The sequence below is a fragment of the Salvelinus namaycush genome, chromosome 28, assembly GCF_016432855.1.
Source record: "Salvelinus namaycush isolate Seneca chromosome 28, SaNama_1.0, whole genome shotgun sequence".
Classification (NCBI taxonomy): domain Eukaryota; kingdom Metazoa; phylum Chordata; class Actinopteri; order Salmoniformes; family Salmonidae; genus Salvelinus; species Salvelinus namaycush.
In genome coordinates this window covers 35312961-35335179 of record NC_052334.1, presented here as the reverse complement: position 1 = coordinate 35335179, position 22219 = coordinate 35312961, and the positions used below count along the sequence as shown (strand labels likewise).

General features: G+C 47.2%; 1 protein-coding gene across 1 annotated transcript in view; it reads left to right on the top strand.

Moving 5' to 3' along the window:
* Nucleotides 1-22219, top strand: part of kif26ba (kinesin family member 26Ba) — a 167243-nt gene that overhangs the window by 995 nt on the left and 144029 nt on the right. The window lies entirely within an intron of this gene.

Genomic DNA, 22219 nt, shown 5'->3' with positions numbered 1-22219 from the left:
TCTGTTTCCATGTAAAAGACGCATGGTATGAGGACTAAGTTGGATAATGGTAAATCTGACTACTGCCCTGTTTGTGTTGTGCTTGGGCTGTAGAGCCAGAGAGCCTATGGGAAAAGCTCAGTTCAAAGGCAAACAGCTTGGTGCGGGGTGCTCGTTCAATAACTGGTATTATGCCAAAACGAATATGATAATACAATTTGATTTCTTGTCCATCAGCTTTATCCAAAATGTAAATAAATTAGTTCCATTTGCTTCATTACGCATTTTTTTTGTTGCGATTAATATAATGGATGCTTTCCATTAGGCCTATAATTTTTTTCCGTGTCCATAGTTGGGTTATTTACTGTTCTATTTGGCTACCTATGTATTTGTATTTTCCACTATCATAAATGAATGCTACAAATGAATTTGTCGGAGGCACAGACTCGTTTCACTGTGCAGGTGTGTGTGTGTGTGTGTGTGTATATGTGTGTGTATGTATATTTGTGTGTGTGTGTGTGCACGCGCATGCGTGCCTGTGCTCGCGTGTGATTGTTTGCGCGCCCGCGTGTGTGTGCGTAAAGAGGGTTCTCTCGCTATAGAGCACAATAGGCCTATATGCATGAGCGGTTTTTTCAGCATGTTGCGGATTTTAGGCGGCCTTGCCAAGTTATCTGCATTGCCAAGAGTCTAGGTTCTACAGAGTGACGAATGCAGCCCGCGGGGACGGTGTTAATTGGTTACAAATAGCAGCGTTATGCGTGGCACAGCGCGCGTACTGTAAACCCAGAGCGAACAGAGGAATCGCGTCATGATCCTGGCTGCTGTAAAAAGACCACGGGTCGTTAAGACCGCAGGGGGGAGGGGTGGTACTGGTGGGATCCCAATTAAAACCGATTAAAATGAGTTCGGTTTTGACTCCCAATGTGCGTAATTGGCCCATTCATACACGGGTCTATTCTGTGGGGATGTAGAGTGCTTATGAACTTCTAACCTTATACTTAAACTCAATCTTTCTCTGAACCATCTCCCCATTCTAGCCCAGCCTAACCATGGTGCATAAAAGTTAGATTTATTTCAGCCTGATACTGTATTTGAGAACAAATGTGTTTGAAGGTCTAGGGTTCTCTCCATAGTCTGCCATTCTGGTGTGGTTGTATCTACAGCACGCCCTACTGTTTGTTGGCAATAGAGAAGGTTGCTCTGAGACATGGTTGCTGACCTTGGTCACTGCTGACAGTGCACAGGTGATGAGTGAGTGGTAGGCCTATAAGTGAGGGACCAGAGCAGTCCCCAGTAGGGACACAGGGGGTGCTGTATAGCAACAGACAGCTGTTCAGTAGGCAAAAGTTGTGGAACTTTGCCTATAGAAATGCCATCAATAGAGCTGACACGATCCCTTATTCCAGGGCTGCCCAACCCTCTTCCTGGTGATCTACTGTCCTGTAGGTTTTTAGCCCAACCCTCTTCCTGGCGATCTACTGTCCTGTAGGTTTTTAGCCCAACCCTCTTCCTGGTGATCTACTGTCCTGTAGGTTTTTAGCCCAACCCTCTTCCTGGCGATCTACTGTCCTGTAGGTTTTTAGCCCAACCCTCTTCCTGGAGATCTACTGTCCTGTAGGTTTTTAGCCCAACCCTCTTCCTGGCGATCTACTGTCCTGTAGGTTTTTAGCCCAACCCTCTTCCTGGAGATCTACTGTCCTGTAGGTTTTTAGCCCAACCCTAATTTAGCAGTTTTCCAGGAAGAGGGTTGGTCAGCCCTGCCTTATTCTAAATGTCAGAGAGGGGTGTTTGTTCTACATGCTGTATTTCTATCTAAAATCAATGTTGCACAACGTTGTATCCTGCTGAACGCGCCCCCAGGAGCCTATGGAGCTGAGGAGCTCACCTATCAGAACGAACAACCAGGGGTGAAGCTTCAGACAGGGGGAAAACATGCAGTGGAAACTGAACAGATTTCTATTGAAATCATAGTGGGAACTGGGAGAAACAAAAAAGAATTGGGACCACCTCGTCACCTTGGGACTATAAGGTTCTATCTGCACAAGGCATAGTTCTGAGATATTGAGCATTAAAGTTTTCACATCTCAGATTTCAGAACTGTTTAGTAGTAATTTCTTCTTTTTTTTATGACAACTGTAGCTATTTGAATACATAAATGATAGAATAACACATTTTACCAAGATAGTCAGAACACATCCTCAAATACATGAAGAAATGTATTATGCTCATCAGACTAATTATTAACTGTCATCACTGAACAACGATGTGACAACATTTAATGTTTCTGACAGTGTTGTTTTGTTTTGCTTGCGTGCCAGTATTGCTGTCTAGACTAGCCTAGACCATACTTAAAGGGAGATTGCAAAGGTGTGTTCTGATTGGTCCCTCTGTATTTGTTCAGGCTTGTGATTGGACCTAAGATAGATAGACCCTTAATAGCGCCAAGTCCAAAAGGATTTATGCAAGAATTTCACTTCACCTGCGTTAACATCTGCAAATCTGTGTACGCGACCAATACACTTTGACTTGGTTTGATTTAGTAAAAAAAATAAAAAACACTTGCAATTGACTTACATATTTATTTTTACATCACAAACATATGAAGAACCATCTAAAGATGAATTATATGTGGCTAACTCATTTTTGACAAAAATGGCAGATAGTCCCAAGGTCTCGACCTGCAAAATCCCCATCTAACATCTGGATCTGGACTTGAACAATGAATTGTCTTATTGATTAAGTCAATATAAATGGTACACGATGTTCGTATGAGCACCTTCTGGAAGCTGCAGGTTTAGTGAAGGGGTCATATGGAGCGCGGTATTGTAAAGGGTGGGAGACTGTTTAGTCGTGTGTGTGTGTGTGTGTGTGTGTGCGTGCGTGCTTTTGTGTGTGTGTGTGTGCACATTTCTGTGTGTGTGCACATTTCTGTGTGTGTGTGTGTGTGTGTGTGTGTGTGTGTGTGTGTGTGTGAGGGTTCAGATAAAGTTAACCTTTTTCCCAGCCTCCATTACAAAGTGGTAATTGACTGGAGAGTGTGGGTATGTTAGTATTACAGTGGATTACAGGGTGAACGTTTGACACTCTCCTAGTGAATTGCACTCAGCAGGTAAATGCACAGGCTTCCACATAGAATTATAATTCAAAGAACGAATATAACAGACTTTTCCATTCAGAGCAGTGTTGGAGGGCAGCCATATGCGGTAGGCCATTTGGAACGGCCGACACTTATCATCATCATCATCATCGGTGTCATCATCCTCATCATCATCATCATCATCATCGTCATCAGCGTCATCAGCATCAGTGTCATTATTATTGGAGTGCAGTCATATTGATGATTGGTGTAAAGGGACGTTGGCTGACTTTAATTGCGGTTTGAGCTCTCTGGCTGGGCAACTTTCTTATCAGGAGAGAGACACAACTGGAATGGTTGGATATGATTAGTTTGTATTCTCATCATTGGGAAAGAAGAAAAGAGTACTGTTATTATGGAAGGGGCCCTGCAATAGATTAGCGTCCTCATGTCCAGGGCTGTTCTGGCTCGTACCAAGCTATTAGTGATGGGACGAGAGAGAGTTTGAGGGGTTGTTGTTTGGGCAAATCTCTGTTGCTCTGACAAGAACATGGCTGGTAGCTAGTAGGTCTCTCAGAGAAGACAAGGGACATGGGTTCTGTCCCAAATACCACCCTATTCCCTATATAGTGCACTACTTCCGAACAGAGCCCATTGGAACCTGGTCCGAAGTAGTGCACTATGTACGGAATAGGGTGTGATTTGGGACGCGGCCATGGTGCGTCCATCACCTCTCCTGCTTCCTGTTCCCCCTCCCTATGGCAGAGCCAACAGACATGAGTATTGCTATGCTAATCATGACCTTCACAGAGCCACTGTAGAGAGACCTGGTTCTCAGTCTCTGCTGAGCGTCCGCACACAACACACGGGGAACAGAAACAGACAGAACACCACACAGTTGAAGAGTGCAGCAACGGAGTCCATGTTCGAAAAATGTCACTCGCCGCAACCTGCCACTGCCATGTGTGTCTGCAAGGCTCAGGGTTGGAGGGCAATGGAAAGAAAGAAAAAGGAGAAAAAAAAGGAAAGAGAGGGAATAAGTGTAGCCTAATTTACCTAATTTGCATGACTAGGTACTGCAGTGCAGAAAGGGGCTTTTGCCTCCCCCATTCTCCCTTCCCATTCCTCCTTTCCTCCCCCTCGTCTGTCTATTTCTAATGGAGGGATCTGACATCACACAGCGTGTGTGTTTGCGTGTCTTTGCCTCTCTCTTTGAAGTGGATGTGTTTGTTAGCTGTGCTGTGGTTAAGGTTCACGACCGACCAACCAACTACAGGAGGAGGCTATCAAAGAAAAACAGGGATAGACAATGTATGGGAGGAAGGAGAGAAATGTACGAACAGAGGGAGGGAAGAGGGCAAGGTATGGCCTCTAGAGGGGTTATGTTAGTAATAATGGCAGAGGAGAGGGAGGAGGAGAGGGAGGGAGAGATGGAGGGAGGAGACGGGTCAGGGAAAAAGAGGTAGATGTCAGTGACACCGCATGGGGGGATTTTTATAGACATATTTGTAGCTGGAGGCTCAGAGGCACATCTGGTACCAAAGCTGAAGTCATTCAAGTCCTGGTTCCTGTGTGTGTGTGTGTGTGTGTGTGTGCACCGTTGTGTGTGTCCCAAACCCAAATCGTAACTGGTGAGTGGTCTGTTCTTGGTTAGTCAGGTCCAGCTCAGTAAAGTGGATCAGAGTGTGTGACGTGTGTGTGTTTATGTGAGCCATGAGGAATATGTACTAGAATGTACAAGTAGGAGTGTCACTGGCTCAGATCTCAGTGTGGAGAGGTTTAACTTCTCTTACGGACTCCCCTGTAACATACAGTACCACTACCTTACAGCACTGTTGGTAAATTACCATCTAGCCTTGTACACACACGCACGCGCACGCACACGCACACGCACACACACACAGCATCGCTCTCGTAACCGTGGCACCCTCCGTTGCTACGGCAGCGACATATGACAGATGTGAGCTGCATACATATCTCAGTCAACGTTAATGTGCTCTTCACGCCTGTGTGTCTGTGTGTCTGTGTGTGTGTGTGTGTGTGTGTGTGAGCGTTAATGTCCTCTTCATGCCTCTCAGGTGGGAAAGGCATTACCATATAAAGAGGTCCCTTCGTCAATACAGCGAGAAGGGATGGATGGATGAGAAAGAAAGAGGGAGGGATGCTGATGGCGGCTGAATCGAAGAGCTTCTCATACAGACTTCTTAGTGGCTCCTTCTGTATCCGTCTCTTTCCCTTTACTCTCTTTTTCACCATCACTTGCTCCCTCTCTCTTTGAAGTGTCACCTTCCACACTTCTCAACCTCTTTTTCATTTCGTCTCTCTCTCACTTTTCCCCCTCTCCCCTCTTTTCTTTTTCTCTACTTTTCTCTCTCTCTCAATTAAATTTCAAATAAATTAAATTTCAATTCAAAGGGCTTTATTGGCATGGGAAACATATGTTTACATTGACAAAGCCAGTGAAATAGATAAACAAAAGTGAAATAAACAATCAAACATGAACAGTAAACATTACACTCAAAAGAACAGAGGCATTTTAAATGTTATATTATGGCAATGTACGGTGTTGTAACAATGTGCAAATAGTTAAAATACAAAAACAGAAAATAAATAAATACGGGTTGTATTTACAATGGTGTTTGTTCTTCACTGGTTATCCTTTTCTTGTGGCAACAGGTCACAAATCTTGCTGCTGTGATGGCACACTGTGGTATTTCGCTAATATACACTGCTCAAAAAAATAAAGGGAACACTTAAACAACACAATGTAACTCCAAGTCAATCACACTTCTGTGAAATCAAACTGTCCACTTAGGAAGCAACACTGATTGACAATAAATTTCACATACTGTTGTGCAAATGGAATAGACAAAAGGTGGAAATTATAGGCAATTAGCAAGACACCCCCAAAAAAGGAGTGATTCTGCAGGTGGTGACCACGGACCACTTCTCAGTTCCTATGCTTCCTGGCTGATGTTTTGGTCACTTTTGAATGCTGGCGGTGCTTTCACTCTAGTGGTAGCATGAGACAGAGTCTACAACCCACACAAGTGGCTCAGGTAGTGCAGCTCATCCAGGATGGCACATCAATGCGAGCTGTGGCAAGAAGGTTTGCTGTGTCTGTCAGCGTAGTGTCCAGAGCATGGAGGCGCTACCAGGAGACAGGCCAGTACATCAGGAGACGTGGAGGAGGCCGTAGGAGGGCAACAACCCAGCAGCAGGACCGCTACCTCCGCCTTTGTGCAATGAGGAGCACTGCCAGAGCCCTGCAAAATGACCTCCAGCAGGCCACAAATGTGCATGTGTCAGCATATGGTCTCACAAGGGCTCTGAGGATCTCATCTCGGTACCTAATGGCAGTCAGGCTACCTCTGGCGAGCACATGGAGGGCTGTGCGGCCCCACAAAGAAATGCCACCCCACACCATGACTGACCCACCGCCAAACCGGTCATGCTGGAGGATGTTGCAGGCAGCAGAACGTTCTCCACGGCGTCTCCAGACTCTGTCACGTCTGTCACATGTGCTCATGTGCTCAGTGTGAACCTGCTTTCATCTGTGAAGAGCACAGGGCGCCAGTGGCGAATTTGCCAATCTTGGTGTTCTCTGGCAAATGCCAAAAGTCCTGCACGGTGTTGGGCTGTAAGCACAACCCCCACCTGTGGACGTCGGGCCCTCATACCACCCTCATGGAGTCTGTTTCTGACCGTTTGAGCAGACACATGCACATTTGTGGCCTGCTGGAGGTCATTTTGCAGGGCTCTGGCAGTGCTCCTCATTGCACAAAGGCGGAGGTAGCGGTCCTGCTGCTGGGTTGTTGCCCTCCTACGGCCTCCTCCACGTCTCCTGATGTACTGGCCTGTCTCCTGGTAGCGCCTCCATGCTCTGGACACTACGCTGACAGACACAGCAAACCTTCTTGCCACAGCTCGCATTGATGTGCCATCCTGGATGAGCTGCACTACCTGAGCCACTTGTGTGGGTTGTAGACTCCGTCTCATGCTACCACTAGAGTGAAAGCACCGCCAGCATTCAAAAGTGACCAAAACATCAGCCAGGAAGCATAGGAACTGAGAAGTGGTCTGTGGTCACCACCTGCAGAATCACTCCTTTTTTGGGGGTGTCTTGCTAATTGCCTATAATTTCCACCTTTTGTCTATTCCATTTGCACAACAGCATGTGAAATGTATTGTCAATCAGTGTTGCTTCCTAAGTGGACAGTTTGATTTCACAGAAGTGTGATTGACTTGGAGTTACATTGTGTTGTTTAAGTGTTCCCTTTATTTTTTTGAGCAGTGTATATATGGGAGTTTGTTAAAATTGGATTTGTTTTCAAATTCTTTGTGGGTCTGTGTAATCTAAGGGAAATACGTACCGATGGTGACAGGTGTGCGTAATAATGAGCAACCTGGTGACCTAGAGCCCCAGAGAGGGAGTGTACTTGACAAATATGGTCATACATTTGGCAGACGGTTAGGAAGTGCGGCTCAGTTTCCACCTCATTTTGTGGGCGGTGTGCCAGGTCTGTCTATGGCGTCCTCGCTCAATAGCAAGGCTATGCTCACAGAGTCTGTACATAGTCAAAGCTTTCCTTAATTTTGGGTCAGTCACAATGGTCAGGTATTCTATGTACTCCCTGTTTAGGCCCAAATAGCATTCAAGTTTGCTCAGTTTTTTGGTTAATTCTTTCCAATTATCTTTTAGTTTTCTCATGATTTGGTTGGGTCTAATTGTGTTGCTGTCCTGGGGCTCTGTGGGGTCTGTTTGTGAACAGAGCCCCAGGACCAGCTTGCTGAGGGAACACTTCTCTAGTTATGGAAGGTCTATTATGGAATGTTTGGTTGTAGAACTGAATGGCTCTTTTCTGGATTTTGATAATTAGCTGGGAATCGTCCTAATTCTGCTCTGCATGCATTATCTGGTGTTTTACGTTGTACATTGATGTTTTTGCAGAATTCTGCATGCAGTCTCAATTTGGTGTTTGTCCCATTTTGTGAATTCTTGGTTGGTGAGCGGACCCCAGATCACACAAACATAAAGGGCAATGGATTCTATAACTGATTCAAGTATTTTTAGCCAGATCCTAGTTGGGATGTCAAATGTTATGTTCCTTTTGATGGCGTAGAAGGTCCATTCTTGTCTTTTCTCTCAGGTCGTTCAAAGCTTTGTGGAAGTTACCTGTGGTGCTGATGTTTAGGCCGAGGAAGGTGTCGTTTTTTTGTGTGCTCTAGGGCAACGGTGTCTAGATGGAGTTTGTACTTGTGGTCCTGGCAGCTGGGCCTTTTTTGGAACACCATTAAGTACTCTGTGTTGACTTTTGCGGTTATGCAAATGCGTAAAGTATGAATTAACTCCAATACTCTGTAAGTAAGACAAGTTAGCTTATTAGGCTGTGGAACAGCAGAGGACAGGGATGGAAAATAGCCTGATATTGAATACACACAACACACACACACACACACACACACACACACACACACACACACACACACACACACACACACACACACACACACACACACACACACACACACACACACACACACACACACACACACACACACACACACACACACACACACACACTCTGCCGATGGAAGTGTCTCTTTCCTCCCGAATTGTGTTATTACAGTATGAGGAGAAAGCCCACACATATAATCACATTTATAATCACCCAGCAAACATGACTAATTACACACACCATGCCTCTGTCATCAGGAACTTTAAATGAACTGGAAACTGTGTGTGTGTGTGTGTGGGTGTGTGCGTGTAAATGTGTCATTCTCCTTGCCTTTCATGATAATGATGCTGCTTTGATCTTAGGTCCTTGCCCCTTTTCCTCCTTTCCCTACTATCCTTCCTTCCTTTCTCTCCTCCTTCCTCCTTCCCTCCATCTAAGTGTTATTGAATGTGTGTAATCCTGGTTTGGTTCACAAACTTTCTGACCTACTTTTAAGGCCAATTCAAACTCCTCTCTGTTAATGTTTCATGACATGAATTAAGAGTCTGCGGCGGGGCTACGAGAGGGTGCATTGGGGATGGAATTTTGGGGATGATTTAATGAGGGAAAGAGACAGATAAACAGAGACACAGAGAGAGAGAGAGAGAGAGAGAGAGAGAGAGAGAGAGAGAGAGAGAGAGAGAGAGAGAGAGAGAGAGAGAGAGAGAGAGTGTCACGTTCCTGACCTGTTTTCTGTTAGTTTTTGTATGTGTTAGTTGGTCAGGACGTGAGTTTGGGTGGGCAGTCTATGTTTTGTGTTTCTATGTTGGTTTATGGGTACCTGATATGGTTCTCAATTAGAGGCAGGTGGTTTTCATCTCCTCTGATTGAGAATCATATTAAGGTAGGTGTTTTCACTTTGTTTGTCGTGGGTGGTTGTCTCCTGTGTCAGTGTCTGTGTATGTTACGCCACACGGGACTGTTTCGGTTTTGTTTGTTCGTTCGTTTTATGTAGTCATTTTTCCTGTTCGTGCGTTCTTCGAGTTTCATGTAAGTTCGTCGTCCAGGTCTGTCTACGTCGTTTATTGTTTTGTAATTATTCAAGTGTTCGTCGTGTTTTCTGTTTTGTTTATTAAATATAATGTCTTATCACAACGCTGCGTCTTGGTTCAATCCATGCTCCTCCTCTTCGGATGAAGAGGAAGAGGAGAATCGTTACAGAACCACCCACCTTACCAGAACCAAGCAGCGTGAATTCGAGCAGTGGCCTGCTACACAGGATTATTGGAGTTGGGAGGAAATATTGGACGGAAAAGGTCCATGGGCACCGCCGGGAGAATATCGCCGTCCCAAAGCTGAGCTGGAGGCAGCGAAAGCAGAGAGGCGGCGATATGAGGAGGCAGCAAGGAGACGTGGCTGGAAGCCGGAGAATCAAGCTCAAGACCGGAGTTATGAAGGTACGCGGCTAGCATGGAAGCCCGTGAAGAAACCCCAAAAATTTCTTGGGAGGGGGGCTAAGAGGTAGTGGGCCAAGGGCAGGTAGGAGACCTGCGCCCACTTCTCAGGCTAACCGTGGAGAGCGGGAGTACGGGCAGACACCGTGTTACGCAGTAGAGCGCACGGTGTCTCCTGTACGTGTGCATAGCCCGGTGCGGGTTATTCCACCTCCCCGCACTGGTAGGGCTAGATTGAGCATTGAGCCAAGTGCCATGAAGCCGGCTCTACATATCTGGCCACCAGTGCGTCTCCTCGGGCCGGCTTACATGGCACCAGCCTTACGCATGGTGTCCCCGGTTCGCCTACATAGCCCGGTGCGGGTTATTCCACCTCCCCGCACTGGTCGGGCGACGGGGAGTATTCAACCAGGTAAGGTTGGGCAGGCTCAATGCTCAAGGGAGCCAGTACGCCTGCACGGTCCGGTATTTCCGGCGCCACCTTCCCGCCCCAGCCTAGTACCACCAGTGCCTACACCACGCACCAGGCTTCCAGTGCGTTTCCAGAGCCCTGTTCCTCCTCCACGCACTCTCCCTATGGTGCGTGTCTCCAGCCCAGTGCCTCCAGTGCCGGTACCACGCACCAGGCCTATAGTGCGCTTCGAGAGGTCAGTGTGCCCTGTCCCTGCTCCCCGCACTAGCCTGAAGGTGTGTGTCCTTAGCCCGGTGCCTCCAGTTCCGGCACCACGCACCAGGCCTACAGTGCGCCTCATCCGGCCAGAGCCATCCGTCTCCCCAGCGCCATCTGAGCCATCCGTCTCCCCAGCGCCATCTGAGCCATCTGTCTCCCCAGCGCCATCTGAGCCATCCGTCTCCCCAGCGCCATCTGAGCCATCCGTCTCCCCAGCGCCATCTGAGCCATCCGTCTGCCCAGTGCCGTCTGAGCCATCCGTCTGCCCAGTGCCGTCTGAGCCATCCGTCTGTCCCGAGCCATTAGAGCCGCCCGTCTGTCCCGAGCCGTCAGAGCCGTTAGTCAGTCAGGAGCCGCTAGAGCCATTCGTCAGTCAGGATCTGCCAGAGCCGCCAACCAGACAGGATCTGCCAGAGCCGCCAACCAGACAGGATCTGCCAGAGCCGCCAACCAGACAGGATCTGCCAGAGCCGCCAACCAGACAGGATCTGCCAGAGCCGCCAACCAGACAGGATCTGCCAGAGCCGCCAACCAGCCATGAGCGTCCAGAGCCGCCAGCCAGCCATGAGCGTCCAGAGCCGTCAGCCAGCCATGAGCGTCCAGAGCCGTCAGCCAGCCATGAGCGTCCAGAGCCGTCAGCCAGCCATGAGCGTCCAGAGCCGTCAGCCAGCCATGAGCGTCCAGAGCCGTCAGCCAGCCATGAGCGTCTAGAGCCGTCAGCCAGCCATGAGCGTCCAGAGCCGTCAGCCAGCCATGAGCAGCCCCTCAGCCCGGAGCTGTCATTAATCCAGAACTGCCCCTCAGTCCAGAGCTGTCTCTCTGTCCGGAGCTGCCCTTCAGTCCGGAGTTGCCCCTCTATCCTGAGCTACCTCTCTATCCTGACCTACCTCTCTGTCTTGAGCTATCTCTCTGTCCTGTGCTACCTTATCCTGGTGCTGCCCCTTATCTTGATGTTACCATGTAAATTAAGTGGGTGTAATAGGAGGGTGGTCATTCTAAGGGGGAGACGTAAGCTGGGATTGACTATGGTGGGGTGGGGACCTCGCCCAGAGCCTGAGCCACCACCGTGGTCAGATGCCCACCCAGACCCTCCCCTAGACTTTGTGCTGGTGCGCCCGGAGTTCGCACCTTAAGGGGGGGGTTATGTCACGTTCCTGACCTGTTTTCTGTTAGTTTTTGTATGTGTTAGTTGGTCAGGACGTGAGTTTGGGTGGGCAGTCTATGTTTTGTGTTTCTATGTTGGTTTATGGGTACCTGATATGGTTCTCAATTAGAGGCAGGTGGTTTTCATCTCCTCTGATTGAGAATCATATTAAGGTAGGTGTTTTCACTTTGTTTGTCGTGGGTGGTTGTCTCCTGTGTCAGTGTCTGTGTATGTTACGCCACACGGGACTGTTTCGGTTTTGTTTGTTCGTTCGTTTTATGTAGTCATTTTTCCTGTTCGTGCGTTCTTCGAGTTTCATGTAAGTTCGTCGTCCAGGTCTGTCTACGTCGTTTATTGTTTTGTAATTATTCAAGTGTTCGTCGTGTTTTCTGTTTTGTTTATTAAATATCATGTCTTATCACAACGCTGCGTCTTGGTTCAATCCATGCTCCTCCTCTTCGGATGAAGAGGAAGAGGAGAATCGTTACAGAGAGAGAGAGAGAGAGAGAGAGAGAGAGAGAGAGAGAGAGAGAGAGAGAGAGAGAGAGAGAAAGTGGGGTTCGTACGGGACCACAAAGGGTCAGCTTGCCTACCTTATTGGTTGTGTGTTTGGAAGCATGTATCCTCCCGTGTCATTTGGAACATTGGACCATTGCTACCATGGAAACACTGAGTGCCAGCCCCATTTCCCTTCTCAAACAAAATGACAGATATATTAAAGTAGTCGGAAATAAATAAAAACAAGTGGAGAAAATGTATTTTCTTCCTCTGTCCCAGCTACTGGGTTTGGCTGAACAAACGCACACATACACACACACACACACACACACACACACACACACACACACACACACACACACACACACACACACACACACACACACACACACACACACACACACACACACACACACACACACACACACACACACACACACACACACACACACACAGACTTCCACTATTGCCTCATGTACTCTGTGTTGACTTTTGCGGTTATGCAAATGCAGAAAGTGAATTAACTCCAATACGCTGTAAGTAAGCAAAGCTTATTAGGCTGCAGAGGACAGAGGACAGGACAGGGATGGAAAATAGCAGCTCCTTGTGTGTCTGTGCCCCAAACACTGCAGTCTCTCCCCCAGAAATGCGGACTTATTTCAAGACAGTGCATGTCTGAAATAATCAATTATAGCAGCTGATGAGCCGTGTACGCGTGTGTCTGTGTGTGTGGTTGTGGGTGTGTGTCTGTGTCTGTGTGTGTGGTTGTGTGTCTGCGTGTGTGGTTGTGGTAGTGGGTGTGTGTGTCTGTGTGTGGTTGTGGGTGTGTGTCTGTGTCTGTGTGTGTGGTTGTGGTTGTGTGTCTGTGTGTGTGGTTTTGTGTGTGTGTCTGTGTCTGTGTGTGTGGTTTTGTGTGTGTGAGTCTGTGTGTGTGTGTGTGTGTGTGTGTGTGTGTGTGTGTGTGTGTGTGTGGGTGTGGGTGTGGGTGTGAGTGTGTGTGTGTGTGTTTGTGTGTGGCTGTGGGTGTGGGTGTGAGTCTGTGTGTGTGTGTGTGTGTGTGTGTGTGGCTGTATGTGTGAGTCTGTGTGTGTCTGTGTGTGTGGCTGTGGGTGTGTGTCTGTGTGTGTGCCTCTCTCCATTGATTTGGGTCTGTGAGTGTACTAGTGTGTAAAGGAGAATGTGTGTGTGCCTCTCTCCATTGATTTGGGTCTGTGAGTGTACTAGTGTGTAAAGGAGAATGTGTGTGTTTCTGTAAAGCAAGTGTTTTTTCTATTCCTTTTCTTGAGGCTAAATGCAGTCTGCTTAGATCAGTCTATGCACACGCGCACGCACACGCGCACACGCACACGCACGCACACACACACACACACACACACACACACACACACACACACACACACACACACACACACACACACACACACACACACACACACACACACACACCACTCACATACAATGTGTGTGCACGCTGGGCAGTGTGATTGTGTCCCAGCAGGTGAGTGTAAGCTGCTCCTACTTTGTTGGTTTAAACCAGCATGGTTGCACAGGGCTGGATACAAGATCCCTACAAGGTTCACCCCTCCCTCCCTCTCTCCCTCTGCCCTTCCTTCCCTGCCCCACTCTAGATGGTCTGTACATGTGTGTGTGTGTGTGTGTGTGTGTGTGTGTGTGTGTGTGTGTGTGTGTGTGTGTGTGTGTGTGTGTGTGTGTGTGTGTGTGTGTGTGGTTGGTTGGTTGGTATGACATTATCTTAGATTATCATGCTGCTGTTGGGCTGTCACCCTTATTTCTGCACAGCGTGTGTGTGTGCCTGCAAAAGTATGTGGACACACCTTAAAATTAGTGGATGTGGCTATTTCAGCCACACCCGTTGCTGGCAGGTGTATAAAATTGAGCACACAGCCATGCAATCTCCATAGACAAACATTGGTAGTAGCATGGCCTTACTGAAGAGCTCAGTGACTTTCAACATGGCACCGTCATAGGATGCCACCTTTCCAAGAAGTCAGTTTGTAAAATTTCTGCCCTGCTAGAGCTGCCCCGGACAACTAAAAGTGCTGTTATTGTGAAGTGGAAACGTCTAGAAGCAACAATCAATCAATCAATCAAGTTTATTTTATATAGCCCTTCGTACATCAGCTAATATCTCGAAGTGCTGTACAGAAACCCAGCCTAAAACCCCAAACAGCTAGTAATGCAGGTGTAGAAGCACGGTGGCTAGGAAAAACTCCCTAGAAAGGCCAAAACCTAGGAAGAAACCTAGAGAGGAACCAGGCTATGAGGGGTGGCCAGTCCTCTTCTGGCTGTGCCGGGTGGAGATTATAACAGAACTATGCCAAGATGTTCAAAAATGTTCATAAGTGACAAGCATGGTCAAATAATAATCATGAATAATTTTCAGTTGGCTTTTCATAGCCGATCATTAAGAGTTGAAAAACAACAGGTCTGGGACAGGTGGCGGTTCCATAACCGCAGGCAGAACAGTTGAAACTGGAATAGCAGCAAGGCCAGGCGGACTGGGGACAGCAAGGAGTCACCACGGCCGGTAGTCCCGACGTATGGTCCTAGGGCTCAGGTCCTCCGAGAGAAAGAAAGAGAGAAGGAGAAAATTAGAGAGAGCCAAGATTTTCAAAATGTTCATAAATGACAAGCATGGTCAAATAATAATCAGGAATAAATCTCAGTTGGCTTTTCATAGCCGATCATTAAGAGTTGAAAACAGCAGGTCTGGGACAGGTAGGGGTTCCGTAACCGCAGGCAGAACAGTTGAAACTGGAATAGCAGCAAGGCCAGGCGGACTGGGGACAGCAAGGAGTCACCACGGCCGGTAGTCCCGACGTATGGTCCTAGGGCTCAGGTCCTCCGAGAGAAAGAAAGAGAGAAGGAGAAAATTAGAGAGAGCCAAGATTTTCAAAATGTTCATAAATGACAAGCATGGTCAAATAATAATCAGGAATAAATCTCAGTTGGCTTTTCATAGCCGATCATTAAGAGTTGAAAACAGCAGGTCTGGGACAGGTAGGGGTTCCGTAACCGCAGGCAGAACAGTTGAAACTGGAATAGCAGCAAGGCCAGGCGGACTGGGGACAGCAAGGAGTCATCATGCCCGGTAGTCCTGACGTATGGTCGTAGGGCTCAGGTTCTCAGAGAGAGAGAAAGAGAGAACGAGAGAATTAGAGAGAGCATACTTAAATTCACACAGGACACTGGATAAGACAGGAGAAGTACTCCAGGCATAACCAACTGACCCTAGCCCCCCGACACATAAACTACTGCAGCATAAATACTGGAGGCTGAGACAGGAGCGGTCAGGAGACACTGTGGCCCCATCCGAAGAAACCCCCGGACAGGGCCAAACAGGAAGGATATAACCCCACCCACTTTGCCAAAGCACAGCCCCCGTACCACTAGAGGGATATCTTCAACCACCAACTTACAATCCTGAGACAAGGCCGAGTATAGCCCACAAAGGTCTCCACCACAGCACAAACCAAGGGGGGGCGCCAACCCAGACAGGAAGATCACGTCAGTAACTCAACCCACTCAAGTGACGCACCCCTCCTAGGGACGGCATGAAAGAGCACCAGTAAGCCAGTGACTCAGCCCCTGTAATAGGGTTAGAGGCAGAGAATCCCAGTGGAGAGAGGGGAACCGGCCTGGCAGAGACAGCAAGGGCGGTTCGTTGCTCCAGAGCCTTTCCGTTCACCTTCACACTCCTGGGCCAGACTACACTCAATCATATGACCTACTGAAGAGATAAGTCTTCAGTAAAGACTTAAAGGTTGAGACCGAGTCTGCGTCTCTCACATGGGTAGGCAGACTGTTCCATAAAAATGGAGATCTATAGGAGAAAGCCCTGCCTCCCGCTGTTTGCTTAGAAATTCTAGGGACAATTAGGAGGCCTGCGTCTTGTGACCGTAGCGTACGTATTGGTATGTACGGCAGGACCAACTCGGAAAGATAGGTAGGAGCAAGCCCATGTAACGCTTTATAGGTTAACAGTAAAACCTTGAAATCAGCCCTTGCCTTAACAGGAAGCCAGTGTAGGGAAGCTAGCACTGGAGTAATATGATCAAATTTCTTGGTTCTAGTCAGGATTCTAGCAGCCGTATTTAGCACTAACTGAAGTTTATTTAGTGCTTTATCCGGGTAGCCGGAAAGTAGAGCATTGCAGTAGTCTAACCTAGAAGTAACAAATGCATGGATTAATTTTTCTGCATCATTTTTGGACAGAAAATTTCTGATTTTTGCAATGTTACGTAGATGGAAAAAAGCTGTCCTTGAAACAGTCTTGATATGTTCGTCAAAAGAGAGATCAGGGTCAAGAGTAACGCCGAGGTCCTTCACAGTTTTATTTGAGACGACTTTACAACCATCAAGATGAATTGTCAGATTTAACAGAAGATCTCTTTGTTTCTTGGGACCTAGAACAAGCATCTCTGTTTTGTCCGAAACACAGGCTTCTAGCGAGGGCAATTTTGGGGCTTCACCATGTTTCATTGAAATGTACAGCTGTGTGTCATCCGCATAGCAGTGAAAGTTAACATTATGTTTTCGAATAACATCCCCAAGAGGTAAAATATATAGTGAAAACAATAGTGGTCCTAAAACGGAACCTTGAGGAACACCGAAATGTACAGTTGATTTTTCAGAGGACAGACCATTCACAGAGACAAACTGATATCTTTCCGACAGGTAAGATCTAAACCAGGCCAGAACTTGTCCGTGTAGACCAATTTGGGTTTCCAGTCTCTCCAAAAGAATGTGGTGATCGATGGTGTCAAAGGCAGCACTAAGGTCTAGTAGCACGAGGACAGATGCAGAGCCTCGGTCTGACGCCATTAAAAGGTCATTTACCACCTTCACAAGTGCAGTCTCAGTGCTATGATGGGGTCTAAAACCAGACTGAAGCATTTCGTATACATTGTTTGTCTTCAGAAAGGCAGTGAGTTGCTGCGCAACAGCTTTTTCTAAAATTTTTGAGAGGAATGGAAGATTCGATATAGGCCGATAGTTTTTTATATTTTCCGGGTCAAGGTTTGGCTTTTTCAAGAGAGGCTTTATCACTGCCACTTTTAGTGAGTTTGGTACACATCCGGTGGATAGAGAGCTGTTTATTATGTTCAACATAGGAGGGCCAAGCACAGGAAGCAGCTCTTTCAGTAGTTTAGTAGGAATAGGATCCAGTATGCAGCTTGAAGGTTTAGAGGCCATGATCATTTTCATCATTGTGTCAAGAGATATAGTACTAAAACACTTAAGTGTCTCTCCCGATCCCAGGCCCTGGCAGAGCTGTGCAGATCCAGGACAGCTAAGCCCTGGAGGAATACGCAGATTCAAAGAGGAGTCCGTAATTTGCTTTCTAATGGTCATGATCTTTTCCTCAAAGAAGTTCATGAATTTATTACTGCTGAAGTGAAAGCCATCCTCTCTTGGGGAATGCTGCTTTTTAGTTAGCTTTGCAACAGTATCAAAAAGAAATTTTGGATTGTTCTTATTTTCCTCGATTAAGTTGGAAAAGTAGGATGATCGAGCAGCAGTGAGGGCTCTTCGGTACTGCACGGTACTGTCTTTCCAAGCTAGTCGGAAGACTTCCAGTTTGGTGTGGCGCCATTTCCGTTCCAATTTCCTGGAAGCTTGCTTCAAAGCTCGGGTATTTTCTGTATACCAGGGAGCTAGTTTCTTATGACAAATGTTTTTCGTTTTTAGGGGTGCAACTGCATCTAGGGTATTGCGCAAGGTTAAATTGAGTTCCTCAGTTAAGTGGTTAACTGATTTTTGTCCTCTGACGTCCTTGGGTAGGCAGAAGGAGTCTGGAAGGGCATCAAGGAATTTTTGTGTTGTCTGAGAATTTATAGCACGACTTTTGATGCTCCTTGGTTGGGGTCTGAGCAGATTATTTGTTGCGATTGCAAACGTAATAAAATGGTGGTCCGATAGTCCAGGATTATGTGGAAAAACATTAAGATCTACAACATTTATTCCATGGGACAAAACTAGGTCCAGAGTATGACTGTGGCAGTGAGTAGGTCCAGAGACATGTTGGACAAAACCCACTGAGTCGATGATGGCTCCGAAAGACTTTTGGAGTGGGTCTGTGGACTTCTCCATATGAATATTAAAATCACCAAAAATTAGAATATGATCTGCTATGACTACAAGGTCTGATAGGAATTCAGGGAACTCAGAGAGGAACGCTGTATATGGCCCAGGAGGCCGGTAAACAGTAGCTATAAAAAGTGATTGAGTAGGCTGCATAGATTTCATGACTAGAAGCTCAAAAGACGAAAACGTCATTTTTTTTTTGTAAATTGAAATTTGCTATCGTAAATGTTAGCAACACCTCCGCCTTTGCGGGATGCACGGGGGATATAGTCACTAGTGTAACCAGGAGGTGAGGCCTCATTTAACACAGTGAATTCATCAGGCTTAAGCCATGTTTCAGTCAGGCCAATCACATCAAGATTATGATCAGTGATTAGTTCATTGACTATGACTGCCTTTGAAGTGAGGGATCTAACATTAAGTAACCCTATTTTGAGATGTGAGGTATCACGATCTCTTTCAATAATGGCAGGAATGGAGGAGGTCTTTATCCTAATAAGATTGCTAAGGCGAACACCGCCATGTTTAGTTTTGCCCAACCTAGGTCGAGGCACAGACACAGTCTCAATGGGTATGGCTGAGCTGACTACACTGACTGTGCTATTGGCAGACTCCACTAAGCTGGCAGGTTGGCTAACAGCCTGCTGCCTGGCCTGCACCCTATTTCATTGTGGGGCTAGAGGAGTTAGAGCCCTATCTATGTTGGTAGATAAGATGAGAGCACCCCTCCAGCTAGGATGGAGTCCGTCACTCCTCAGCAGGTCAGGCTTGGTCCTGTTTGTGGGTGAGTCCCAGAAAGAGGGCCAATTATCTACAAATTCTATCTTTTGGGAGGGGCAGAAAACAGTTTTCAACCAGCGATTGAGTGCTGAGACTCTGCTGTAGAGCTCGTCACTCCCCCTAACTGGGAGGGGGCCAGAGACAATTACTCGATGCCGACACATCTTTCTAGCTGATTTACACGCTGAAGCTATGTTGCACTTGGTGACCTCTGACTGTTTCATCCTAACATCGTTGGTGCCGACGTGGATAACAATATCTCTATACTCTCTACACTCGCCAGATTTAGCTTTAGCCAGCACCATCTTTAGATTAGCCTTAACGTCGGTAGCCCTCCCCCCTGGTAAACAGTGTATGATCGCTGGGTGATTCGTTTTAAGTCTAATACTGCGGGTAATGGAGTCGCCAATGACTAGGGTTTTCAATTTGTCAGAGCTAATGGTTGGAGCCTTCGGCGTCTCAGACCCCGTAGCGGGAGGAGTAGAGACAAGAGAAGACTCAGCCTCAGACTCCGACTCGCTACATAATGGGGAGAACCGGTTGAAAGTTTCTGTCGGCTGAATGAGCGACACCAGTTGAGCATTCCTACAGCATTTCCCTCCAGAAGCCATGAGAAAGTTGTCCGGCTGCGGGGACTGTGCGGGGGGGTTTATACTAACGTTACTATCTGTACTTACTGGTGGCACAGACGCTGTTTCTTCCTTTCCTACACTGAAATTACCCTTGCCTAACGATTGCGTCTGAAGCTGGGCTTGTAGCACAGCTATCCTCGCCGTAAGGCGATCGTTCTCCTGTATATTATGAGTACAGCGACTGCAATTAGAAGACATCGAGAGAGAGAGAGAGAGAGAGAGAGGAGAGAGAGAGAGAGAGAGAGAGAGAGAGAGAGAGAGAGAGAGAGAGAGAGAGAGAGGCTACTGTTACTTTCCTTAGAACTGAACACAAACACTGCATTTCAATATTCATTGTTTTTATGATTTGTCATTATCTCAACCCCTTTCGAGCCCCCAAAGAGGCACATCTATACTGACACGTAATTTAAACATTTACTTTCAGCTGGCTCCTACTTTCAACTGACTTACAGGTATATTGGTGTAGCCTATTGTAGTTCTATACGGTATAAACAGCAGTAAGGTGAGATCTCACAATCCGTAATTACTTCTGTAATAACATGGGTGTGTGTGTGTGTGTGTGTTCCCTGTACTGACATCAACCATCCTTGAGCTATAATACTGAGCTGGCCACCATGGAACATAGTTAATCAGGTTCCCTATAGATCCAGCTGCACCTCTCAAGTCAAACCTTGTTTAAGTTCTCTCTGTCTCTGTCTCTGTCTCTCTCTCTCGCCTCCTCCCCTTTCTCCCTCGCTTTATATCTCTGTCACACATACACAAACACTCCTCCAGTCTCCGACACGTTCAACACCTCCGACTCAGAAATAACCGCCAGCCAGCGTCAGAGAGAGCTGGGGGAGATGAGAGGAGGAGGTAGTCTAACGTCAGAAGAGCATTTAGCACTACTGGAAGTAGCAGCTTAGTCATCCACACATCTTCTGTCGTCTGCCTGGGAACAACAACGCTAGTACTGTTTTCATGGGTCCGTCTAGCACCCGATGAAAAGAGTGCGTGCGTGCGTGTGTGTGTGTGTGTGTGTGCGTGCGTGCGTGCGTGCGTGCGTGCGTGCGTGCGTGCGTGCGTGCGTGCGTGTGTGAAAATGCGTGCGTAACGTCATATGCTATTTGGAGAGAGAAGCCGTAACATGTAGTCATATATTCAGTAGAGTGAGCCAGTAAGGCTAGTACCAACCAAGCTAAAACCAGACCATCTCTGACTGGACCGGCTGTTACACCTCCACAGAGACATGTCAATCACACCACATACACCACGTGGCCAAAAGTATGTGGACACCTGCTCGCCGAACATCTCATTCCAAAATCATGGACATGGTCCCCCTCTGCTGCTTCCACTCTTCTGGGAAGGCTTTCCACTAGATGTTGGAGCATTGCTACGGGGACTTGCTACCATTCAGCCACATGTGCGTTAGTGAGGTCAGGCACTGATGTTGGGCGATTAAGTCTGGCTCGCCGTCAGCGTTCCAATTCATCCCAAAGGTGTTCGATGGGGTTGAGGTCAGGGCTCTGTGCAGGCCAGTCAAGTTCTTTCACACCGATCTCAACAAACCGTTTCTGTGTAGACCTCGCTTTGTGCATGGGGGCATTGTCATGCTGAAACAGGAAAGGGCTTTCCCCAAACTGTTGACAAAGTTGGAAGCACAGAATTGTCTAGAATGTCATTGCACGCTGTAGCGTTCAGATTTCCCTTCACTGGAACTAAGGGGCCCGAACCATTAAAAAACTGCCCCAGACCATTATTTCTCCTCCACCAAACTTTACAGTTGGCACTATGCATTGGGGCAGGTAGCGTTCTCCTGACATTCGCCAAACCCAGATTCGTCCGTCGGACTCCCAGATGGTGACGCGTGATTCATCACTCCAGAGAACGCGTTTCCACTGCTCTCGAGTCCAATGGCGGCGAGCTTTACACCACTCTAGCAGACGCTTGGCATTGCGCATGGTTATCTTAGGCTTGTGTGCGGCTGCTCGGCCATGGAAACCCATTTCATGAAGCTCCCGACAAACAGTTATTGTGCTGACGTTGCTTCAAGAGGCCGTTTGGAACTCAGTAGTGAGTGTTGCAACCGAGGACAAACAATTTTTACGTGCGGCGCACTTCAGCACTCGGCAGTTCTGTTCTGTGAGCTTGTGTGGCCCATTGTTGGGGACATTGTCTCGTGTAGGGTTCCTGTTGACGTCACTTCCTGTTGAATTTGCAGACGTGTTGCTGTGCGTTTTGTTGCTGTGCGTTTTGCTGCCAACTTTACTTTGCTAGCTGACAACTTTACGTTTTTTTTTTTTTATTTATATATTTTTTATTTTTTAATTACCGTTTATATTTTTAGTTTTTCCATCGCAACTTTTTTCCCTCATTCAACTTTTTCACTCCGGACGCTTTATCTGGACATGGTTCGTCAGCACCTTCAACAGCCGAAGCTAAGTAGTAACATTAACAT